General features: G+C 45.7%; 1 long non-coding RNA gene across 1 annotated transcript; it reads right to left on the minus strand.

The window, feature by feature from the left end:
* Positions 1–1,358: 1,358 nt before the first annotated feature.
* Positions 1,359–11,279, minus strand: LOC132814064 (uncharacterized). The gene is made up of 4 exons (XR_009644286.1): positions 11,218–11,279; positions 10,475–10,581; positions 3,927–4,033; positions 1,359–1,444 (listed from the first exon to the last, which is right to left on the minus strand). It is a non-coding gene; the product is annotated as an uncharacterized LOC132814064 (long non-coding RNA).
* Positions 11,280–11,705: the final 426 nt, after the last annotated feature.

Here is an 11,705-nt window from a genome sequence, read left to right on the forward strand (position 1 = left end):
TATCTCGATAATTCCTCTCCAGCCTCAAAACCGAAAAATTCTATCATAAATATCTATCTCTGTAACATCCTCCGTCCTCAGAATACTTTCCAACTTTCATGTCCTCCAGCTTCATTATCCTCCCGATCTCTAATCCCCTCCCCTCTCTCAAAACTTTGCGATATGTGCCTTTATTTATTTCCAGCCTCCAGGACACCAAGGTTTTATTTCTCACTCTATGATGGCCCTTTCTGATTCCTGAGCTGAGCTTCTGAATTTCGTCTTAAAGCTCTCCGTCTCACTAACCTCCCAAAAACATCGACTAACCATGTGTCATCTATTCTAGTATCACCTTTTCTGACCTGATGTCTAATGGAGCCTGTCATATTCCCATAATAAACATCTCAGCTGTATACAGAACAAAAAAAAAGCTCTGGTGATCCATCTGTGAGAAAGAAAACTACCACCAAACTATCCTGATCTATTTTCCAGTACACGTGGAAAAGAGGCATCTATCATGGCATCGCAAGTGCACACTAAATACATCTCAAATATTTTCGGTATTTGTGTCTCCCACCATTACAGACAGTGAGGTTTGGTGCAACAGTTGCTGTATGACGACATCACCCACAGGATCACAGAGCAGCTGGGTCTGTACAAACCATATATTGGGAAGGATGGCAGGGTCCCTTAGAGGGGGCACAGGACATTTACCAGGATGGTAGAAGGAATGGGGGAATTTTAATTGCAGGGACATGGGTGTTCATGGTACAGATCAAGAATATCCATCAACAATAGATAGACTCTCCTTCCCAACCTCTTCCCTTGCCTGGGCTCGGTAACCTTCAGGTTAAACCCACCACCAGTCATTTCTCCCTAATGAGAGAGCAGCCCTATGGTCTGGGAGGACAATGCTGCCTTTCCCTTTTACACAGTGATGCCACTGTACCCCGGGGGTGGGGAGAGGGAATGCTGAAGGGGGGGGATGGGACACCACTCAGGCACAGTGCTTTGTCCTGGAGGATGTTCACTTTCTTTAATATTGTTGAGGGCTGCACTGATGCAGGCAAGTGGAGAATGTTCCAACACAATCCTGATGTGTACCTTATAGAGAGCAAACAGACATTGGGGAATCCGGGGTTTGGGGAAACTGAGGTTGTTCTCCTTGTAGCAGAGGAAATTGTGGGTGCCCTGTGACAGAGGGGTTTACAGAAATTATACATTAGAATAATCAACCTTACACTCATCAGCTCATCATAAACTGTTGACAAGACATATATGAAAGACTTGGGGGAAGATCTATTGACAGGATGGTTTGATTCAAAGGAGAACTTTTATGCATCAAATAGGAATGAGCTGGAACACAATACTCACAACTAAATGCAAATATCCAGGTCCTGATGAATTGAGTAATTCTGTCAGAGTTTGGTGTTACAAATACTGAGGTTACCATCTGAATGTCCACCTGTAATACAAGTTTATAAAATCCGTCACTGTCAGATCAGGTTAGAAACTCACACCATCCCCTCCTCCTGGCCCAGGATGACTGGACACATTACCCCTTGTGGAGGTCAGCAGTCAGTTCAGGGGGAAATCTACGTGGGTTTCTGTCAGTTTCCATCTTGGGACTTCACGTGACTGAACAGGGCAGATCTTTGACACATGGGAGAGAATGTTCCAAGTGTCAGTGAGATGTGGAGAGCAGGATTTGCTGCTGCTTCTTTCCTTCCGTGCTGCCGCTGTGCCTCATCAATAAGACATGGGGGGGGGGGGGGGGGGGGGTGAAAGGCTCATGCAGCTTCAGGGGCAAGTTGTCACCATTCTGACCAGATAGGCAGTAAGCTCCTCCCAGTCATTCCATAGAGTATCCCTTAAAAGGCAGCAACTCTGCATGCTTCCCACTGCCCAGTGTTCCCAGGAAAAGTTTAGAAGAATGATGGGGAAAATCTCCTAGGAAAGGCATAACAGTAAAGTTCCAAAAGGATTATAAACAGTTTACACAGAGGGATCCATTGGAGAAGTGGGCAACAAGTTGGCAAATGGAGAATCACTTGGGAAAATGTGAAGTGGTTCATTTTGGAGGAGATAATAAAAAGAACAGAGGACTATTTAATTGGTGGAAACTGTCGAAAGCTGCACCACAAAGGGACCAAGAGGTAAATGTGGAGGGAACAAAGCAAGCTAGCACAAAGTTACACCAGGTCATCAGGAAGGGGAATGGAATATTGCTCCTGATTTCAAGGGATTTGCAGTATAAGAGTGTGAAGTATATACCTGAGAGCAACTTTATACAGTGCGAGTGAGACCACATCTGGAGTAATGAGAGAAGTTTTGGTCCCTTTATTTAAGGTAATACATCACTTCATCGGAGGCATTCAGAGAAGATTGACTGGGATGATCCTTGGTTTGAAGGGATTCTCTTTTAAGAAAAGGCTGAAGAAGTCCGGACTCTACTCACTCGATTTGGGAAGAATGAGAAGTGAACTCTTTCAAACATATCGGCTTCCTCAGGGGTTTGACAAGGTAAAGACTGACAGGATGTGTCCCAGCATGAGGGAACCTAGAACCAGACTCTGGGTCAGTCGCAGAATCAAGGGTTCTGTTTTAGTTTTGTCAACTTTAATGCAACACCAACACGGTAAGGGGTTTCAGTAGCAATGGAGCTGGGGCGAGGGGGAGACAAGCAACATTTTACAGATTGGAATTCCTGGTGCTGGTGATTGTGTAGATGTCTGATCAGAAGGTCACCTTGGGGTCAGAATAGGAGAGCAATATTGTGAAGAGTGTAGTTCTGCCTCAGTTCCCAGTGAGAGAGAGGGGCTCAGCAGTAAGGGAAAGGAATTTGTAACATCAACCGAAGGCAATGGGTTGAACCATTGCAATGTTTCATTGGAGGAAATTGCAGCTAATCGAGTAGTGGGAGCATGGTTAGCAGTTTGATAACAGAATAACAGTGGAGCAATGGGGAGGGATGATGGGGAGGTAGAGCTGGACATTGTCAGTGTACATGTGAAACCTAACAGTGCTTTTGGACAATGTCACCTCCTGGCACTATGTAGGTGAGAAACTGGAGGGATCAAGGATAGATCCTTGAGGGACACCGAATACAAGGAATTCAGAAAGGAAAGGGAGAGTGGAGATGGAGAAGGATTTTCCAACAACCTTGAAGTCAAATATTAGTTAGTAGCAGAATGGGTGAGCAGGACATAACCAGAAAAGACAGACAGAACAAGGAACAATATCTGTGATTTGGTGAGGGGGAGTGATGATGATGATGATGATGAGGAGGAGCCTGACTCTACATTCTATTTCTACATTCGTGAGATCACCCAACCCCACCCTAGTCTCAGCTCATTTACTGAAATACTTGCTCCATCCCTGTGTTATCTCCAGACTTCATTATCCAAACACACTCCTGGCCAGCCTCCCACATTCAACTTACATATAATATCAAGAATATCTAAAACTCTACTGCCCAAGTGTTCGCTTGCTCTAAAACTTGTTGATCCAACAAAAGGCTCCCGTTTACAAGCAACTTCAAATTCTCACTCGATGTAATTCCTGGCTGTGAACATCCCTGTCTCCCTGCACCACACAACCTGTGAGACCTCAACAACTCATTTTCTGTCAGACTCCCAACGATGTCTTTATTCATTGCTTCACCGGATTGGCTGTTTCTACTGTTGCCAAGGCAACACGGTCTGGAATTCCTATCCTAACCCTTTCATATCTGTTTTTCTCCTTTAAGGTATTCCCGAAAACCTGCTTATTTGGCAATTCTTTTGATCACCTGACCTAATATACCCATCTGTTTCCTAATGTCAGAAATTATCAATAGTATTTCTGTGAAATTATAAAAATGAGAAAAATACAAACTGTTGTTGATTTGCACATACATTTTCAACTTTTCTCTGTTGCTGTAATGAATACTCTGTAATGTCTCTTACCCAACCACATTGTGGGAGCACCTTCACCACACAAACTGCAGCTGTACAAGGAAGTCAAACATCACCCTCTCCCCAGGCAATGGGGCTTTGGCATTAATCACTGGGATCTGTGGAAGGAGAAACACAGTTGAGATTTCAGGGAGTGCTAAATGCATTACAGGGAATGAAAATGTTGCAGAATTTGATGGTCAGACATGGAAGGAAAATGCACTCTTTTGTTGTAAAAAGGAATTATTCACTGGCAAAGTGATTGTGGAAAATTTAGTCCGTTTCGAGAGCAGCACATTGTCAGGGGTTGGGCAGCAGAGGAAAATTAACTTACAAAAGGTGTGTGAAAGGAACAGTAAAACACTGAACAACCCAAACACCCTGTTTCCCAAGACTTTAACTCCCCTTCCCGCTCCACCAAGGACATGCAGGTCCTGGGCCACCTCCACCGCCAAATCCCAGGCATCAGATGCCTGGAGGAAGAACGCCTCATCTTCTGTGTTCGGATCCTCCAACCACATGGGATCAATGTGGATTTCACCAGTTTCCTCATTTCCACTCCCCCCACCTTATCCCAGATCCAGCCTTCCAACTCGGCACCACCTTCTTGTCCATCTTCCTTCCCACTGATTGGCTGCTGCCTGACCTGCTGTGCTTTTCCAGCATCACACTCTGACATTGAAAACACCCTGACTCTGACACTCTGTAAATCCTGCCCTATCACTCCCTGCCAGGCAAAGCTGCGCATGTGTCCCTCTGCAGCTTGCCCCTCACAAAGTTGGATGCCACACTCATGTCCCATGAACCACTGCCCCCAATAAAGATGGCGGCTCTCACTCGCACCATTCACCATTTGAAGCATTTTCCCGTTTGCCACAAACACGGTCCTGGGATTTTCAGATTGTTGTTTTCCGATGTGCACTAAGTTCTGTAAAACGTCTCAGCCCGTTCCATTAAAATTTCCTTTCCTTCCCTTCCTGGTCAATATGCCTTTCCTTAACCGTGCCCTGCACCTTCACACATTCCCAATGCCTTGGTCACAACACACACTGTGCTGCCAGTGAAGCTGATCACGTGGTTGCTTATAGCCACGCCCCTCATTCACTCCGATTGGTTGGAGGACCGACAGGCACAGCCTGGTCTTCCAGTCCCAGCCCCATCTTCTTATAAGAGGTATAAGAGTGAGGGTTCATTCCTGTTTCTCCTGATGTCAGACATTAACAACAACTACCTGCATTTTATGGAGCCTTTCACACTGACAATTCTCCGAAAGTGTTTCACGAATGCTGGAAACATTGATTAAAGAGAACAACTTTAAGATACATATTTAAGGAGGACAGAGGGGTTAGGAAAGATATTCAAGAGGTTTTTTTTAGATTAGATTACTTACAGTGTGGAAACAGGCCCTTTGGCCCAACAAGCCCACACCAACCCTCTAATGAGCAACCCACCCAGACCCAATCCCCTACATCTAACACTACGGGCAATTTAGCATGGCCAATTCACCTAATCTGCACACTTTTGGACTGTGGGAGGAAACCGGAGCACCCGGATGAAACCCACACAGACACGGGGAGAATGTGCAAACTCCACACAGACAGTTGCCTGAAGTGGGAATTGAAAGCGGGTCTCTGGCGCTGTGATGTAACAGTGCTAACCACTGTGCCGCCCATCTGCAGCTCCAATCGTGGAGTGATGTATGTGGGGAACAGCTTACAACGGAGACAGTTAGTGGTTAACCATAGCTTAACAGTCCCATGTCCTAGCCCCCTACCCCACACACTAGGCCTTGTTCTCACAGCCTGTCATTACACACTACCTATGGTTAGCCACTAATAGTCTCCATTAACAGCTAGTCACCCTCCCCCAGCCAGATCGATTTCCACTCCTTTATCCAACCGTTCTTCTCGCTCTATCCCTACCTACCCTTTACTCCTTACATCCTCCCCTAAACCCTACCTTCTGCATATAAACCAACATTTGTTCTCACAGTAACATCAGCTGTGAGGAAGGGACACCGGATCTGAAACGTTAACTCTGATTTCTCGTCACAGATGCTGCCAGACCTGCTGAGCTTCTCCAGAACCTCCTGGTTGTTGTTTCTGATTTACAGCATCTGCAGTTCTTTTGGTTTTAATTTACCGGGAGTTTGTAATTCAGGTCCACAGCCTCTGTCCCAGTCCCTGCTGTCTCTCCCACCCCCACCCAGTGACACTGCACCTGCACAGCTCATGGACAGGTGTCGTCTTGCTGGCCACACCCCTCATTCACTCCCATTGGCTGCAGGACCACACAGACTCTCCTCCCATTGGTCTGGAGCTGCCATCAATCAAGCCATCCCCCATTGTGAGGTGAGTGGTGGGCTCCTCGCTCTCTCTGCCTTGGGATGAGCTTCATCATTCACAGTGAATGGGGCAGTATCACAGAGCACAGGGGCTGGGGGCTATTCAGCCCATTGAGGCTGTACGCTCTCCCTCTGGAGATGCTGCAAATCCGTCCCAACTCCCCTCGCATTTACCCACAGCCTCCCAATCTTTCCGTAAAAAGTAAAATTGCAAATCTGTTTGAGAACACCTGCTGAATCTGTGTCCACCCGCTGTTCAGACTGTTCCAGATGCTCAGAATGTACTCAGTAAAATATAGGTCACATATTCACATTATTTTCCATTTAACTTAAAGTAGTTACTAATATTGTGACATTGTTAACAATTCCCCTCTCTCTGCAAATTAAAATATCCTAGAAACAAATCTCCCCCTGGTCGAAATCACTGCTTAACCTTCTCAGATCCAAGAATTATCTGTGCTGAGATGTACAGCTCAGAAACAATGGACCAATTCGCCCATGCCAACTAGGAATCCTAAACTAACGGAGTCCCACTTGCCAGCTATTGGTCTGAATTCCTCAAAACCCTTCCTAATCACGTACCCAATCGGATGCCTTTTAAATGTTGTAATTGTATCAGTCTCCACTACTTCATCTGGCAGCTCATTCCATTCACACACCACACTCAGCTTGAAAACGTTGCCCCTTTGATCCCTTTTAAATCTTTGCCCTCTCAACTTAAACCCACGTGGTCTTGTTTTGGACTCACCTAACCTGGGGGGAAAAAAGACCCCAGCTGTTCACCATATCCACGCCCCTCGTGATTTTATAAATCTCCCAAACGTCACCTCTCAGTCTTTGATTCTCAAGGGAAATTAACCCCAGCCTATTTAGCCTCTGTGTAGCCCAAATCCTCCAACTGTAGCAAATCTTTGTAAATCTTGTCTGAACCATTTCAAGTTTCACAACATCCTTCTCAGAACAGGAACATTCGAACTGAAAACGGAATTCCTGAAATGGCTTTATCATAGAACAAGGAACATAGAAAAATACAGCGCAGTACAGGCCCTTTGGCCCTCGATGTTGCGCCGACCCAAGCCCACCTAACCTACACGAGCCCACTATCCTCCATTTGCCTATCCAATGCCCGTTTAAATGCCCATAAAAAGGGAGAGTCCACCACTGCTACTGGCAGGGCATTCCATGAACTCACGACTCGCTGAGTAAAGAATCTACCCCTAACATCTGTCCTATACCTACCTCCCCTTAATTTAAAGCTATGCCCCCTCGTAATAGCTGACTCCATACGTGGAAAAAGGTTCTCATTGTCAAATGTCCTATCCAGCCACAATATGACGTCCCAGCTTCTGTATTCAATGCATTGACCAATAAATATAAGCATACCAAACACCACCTTCACTACCTGCCGACCTGCGACTCTACATTCAAGGAACAATGTACCTCTTTTTTCAGCAACACTCCCCAGGAACTTACCATTAAATACATTAAGTCCTGTCCTGATTTGCCTTACCAAAATGCAGCAGCTCACATTTGTCTAAATTGAACTCCATCTGCCATTCCTCACTCGAATGGCCCATCTGATCAAGATCCTGTTGTATTCTAAACTAACCTTCTTCACTGTCCACTACACCTACAATTTTGTATTTTCTGTAAACCTACCTCATATATTCACATCCAAGTCATTTATTTAAGGACCCAATATCCATTCCTGCAGCACACTGCTTTTCAGAGACTTCCAGTCCACAAAGCAACCCTTCATCACCACCCACTGTCTCCTACCTTCAAGCCTGTTTTGTATCCAAATAGATAGTTCTCCCTGCATTCCATGTTATCTAACCTTGCTAACCAGTCTGCTCTGTGGAACCTTGTTCAATGCCCATATAGACAATGTCCACAGTCTGTCTTCATCAATCTTCCTAGCACTTCTTCAAAAAAAACTCAATCAGGTTAGAGCGACAATTTCCCACGCACAAAGCCATGCTGACTCTCTAATCATTCCTTGTCTTTCCAAATACATGTAAATCCTGTCCCTCAGAATCCCTTCCAACAACTTGCCTGCCACTGACTTCAGGCTCACTGTTCTCGTGTTCCTTGGCCTTTTGTTACCACCTTTTTAATAAAAAAAAGAATGGCACCCGTCTTCCAGCACCTCACCTGTCACGAACGATAATACCAATATGTCAGGGAGGGGCCCAGCAATCACTTCCCGAGCTTCCCACAAATTTCTGGAATACACCTGATCAGGTCCCAAGGCTTTATCCACCTTGATGCAATTTAAGACATCCTGAAACTCCTCCTCTGTAACAGACAAGTTCTCACTATTCATTTCTCCAAACTCTCTAGCTTCCACATCCTTCTCCAGTGAAAAAAAAGACATGGAATATTAGAGGTGCGAGGTAGGAGCGAAGGACTTCTGGGAAGGTGAGTCTAACTCAGTAGCTGAGAGAGTAGCTCAGACTGAGCTGTCTCAGTCCTCAAGGACATAACTGTTCAAATGGGGTTTGCAGCAGGTGGTGAGGGAAAAAGGTACTACATCTTATCGTTATGAATCTACCAGCTGCAAATGCATCTGTCCATGACAGTATCGGTAAGAGCGACCATCCCACAGTCCTTTTGGAGACAAAGCCTCGCCATAAAGTTGAGAAAAACCTCCCTTGTGTTGAGTGCTACTATCACCGTGCTAAATGGGACAGATGTAGGAACTCAAACTGGATCTCTCTGAGGCACTGTGGGATAACAACAGCAGCAGAACTGTACTCCAGCACAATCTGTAATCTCATGGGTTTGTACATCCTGCACTCACCCATCACAATGGACAGGAAAGGAGGGCATGCCATGAGCAGCACCAGGCATACCTAAAAATGAAGTGCCAACCTGGTGAAGCTACCAAGCAGGACTATCTGCATAATCAAACAGCATCAGCAGCAAGCAACAGAGCTAAGTGATCCTACATCCAATGCAGTGGGTCAGGGCTCTGCAGTTCTGCCACACCCAGTTGTGAATGGTAATGGACAATTAAACAACTAGTTGCAGGAAGCACTACAGATATCCCCACCCTTACTGATGGAGGGGTTTCAAACATCCATGCAAAAGATAAGATGACAGCATTCTCCATCAGTTCCTAACATCACAGATGTGAGCTTTAAGCCAGTTCGATTTAGTTTGAATAATATCAACAAAATGGTTAAGTCGTGTAAAGGCTTTGGTCCTGCTAACATTCTGGCAATAATACTGATAGCTTGTGCTCCAGAACTTGCCACCCACCAAGCCACGTACCGCTCCAGCACTGGAATCTACTGACAATGTGGAACATTGCCCAGGGATGTTCAAATAAAAACACAGGGCAAATCCAATCCAGGCAATTTCCCTCCATCAGTTCAACTCGATCAGCAGTAAAATGATGGAAGTAGTCATTAGCAGGACGACCAAGCAGCAGCTGCTCAGCAACAGCCAGCTGAGTGACACTCATTTTAGGCTCCACCAGGGCCACTCAGCTCCCGATTGTGTTACCGCCCTGATTCACAACCTGACAACCAGCTGAATCCCAGAGGTGAGGTGAGGGTGACAGCCCAGTCCCACTCCAACACCACTATATCTAGCTGATTCCACCTTATCTCAGCTCATATACTGAAACTCTCATCCATCGTGTGTTATCTCCAGACTTAATTATCCAAACACACTCCTAGCCAGCCTCCCAAATTCAACCTCTCTGTTATCTCAAGAAAAATTGAAAACTGTCACCCATGTGCTCACTTCTCCCAAAATATGTTGATCCATCAAAAGGCTCCTATTCATAAGCAACAACAATTTAGAAAACTCATTCTTCATATAATTCCTGGCTGTGATCATCCCTAGCTCCCTTCACCACACATCCTTTGAGACCTCGACAACCCATTTTCTTCGAGACTCCCAATGATTTGTTAATTCATTACTTCAACTGTGTGGCTGATTCTACAGTTGCTAAAGCAACATGTTCTGGAATTTGCAGACAAAACCTCACAGGTCTGTTTTCCACTTTTAAGACATCCCTCAAAACCTACTTTTTGGCAATGCTTTTGGTCACCTGACCAAATATCTCCATCTCTGGCCTCATATCTAAAGTCCTCAATAATATTTTTGTGAAAGCATGATAATAAAACTACAAACTGTTCTTGATTTGGACATTATCTTCAAATCATCACTGTTGCTGTAATGAATAATCTGTAATGTCTCTTACCCAACCACATTGTGGGAGCACCTTCACCCCACAAACTGCAGCTGTACAAGAAAGTCAAACATCACCCTCTCCCCAGGCAACAGGGCTTTGGCATTAATCACTGGGATCTGTGGAAGGAGAAACACAGTTGATGTTTCAGGGAGTGCAAAATGAATTACAGGGAATGAAAATGGTTCAGAATTTGATAGTCAGAAATGGAAGGAAAATACACTTGCTTATTGGAAAAAAGAATTCTTGACTGTCAAAAATATTCAAGAAAAAAGTAATCTGATAATAGAGCAGCACATGGTCAGGGGCTGGGCCGCAGTGAAAAACTCATTTACAAAGGGTCTATAAAAGTAATAATACAGTATTAAACAGACCAAACATACCCCCATGGTTGGAGACTGAGGAAGCTAGACATTGACAAAGTGGTCCTGAGGGAGCCCAGAGGTGAATCAGAGCAGGATTGGCTGCTGTCATCACAATGACTCTGTGCCAGAGAGAGGCTGCACATGCGCCTGGCTGCACCTTGCCCCCTACAAAGATGGCGGCTCCGCACGTGTCCAGTGAATCGTTGTCCCGAATAAAGATGGCGGCGCTCACTCAGGCCTGCAGCCGCTGAGGCAATTCCCCATTTACTGCAAACACGGGACTGGGACGTTCAAATTTGTGTTTTCCGACATGCACAATTTGTTTGTAAAACCTCTCCGCTCATAGCAACACAGTTTTTCTCCCGTTTCCCTGTTTATTTCTTTCCTTACCGTATCCTTTCGCTCCATAACTTCCCGAGCATTCATTACAGCGACTCTGTCGGGCGCGAGGGTGATCACATGGTTTACGTTAGCTCCGCCCTTCATTCACTGTGATTGGTTGGAGGACTAACCTCCCGCTAGGTCCTCCAGCTCCGCCCACCGTCCTTTCATTGGTCCGGTGCTGACATCAATCACCCGGGGTCACTGTTGGCTGGAGCATGCGCAGTGTGTCCTGCTTGTGCTGAGATGTTGGGTCATGTGATGGGAGGTAACAACAATGACTGCAGATGCTGGAACCCAGATTCTGGGTCAGTGGTGCTGGAAGAGCACAGCAGTTCATGCAGCATCCAAAGGGCAGAGAAAAAGCCCTTCATCAGGAATAAAGGCAGTGAGCCTGAAGCGTGGAGAGATAAGCGAGAGGAGGGTGGGGAGAAAGTAGCATAGAGTCCAATGGGTGAGTGGGTGGGGGAGAGGATGGAGGTGACAGGTCAGGGAGG

The sequence above is a fragment of the Hemiscyllium ocellatum genome, unplaced genomic scaffold (genome assembly GCF_020745735.1).
Source record: "Hemiscyllium ocellatum isolate sHemOce1 unplaced genomic scaffold, sHemOce1.pat.X.cur. scaffold_649_pat_ctg1, whole genome shotgun sequence".
Taxonomy (NCBI): domain Eukaryota; kingdom Metazoa; phylum Chordata; class Chondrichthyes; order Orectolobiformes; family Hemiscylliidae; genus Hemiscyllium; species Hemiscyllium ocellatum.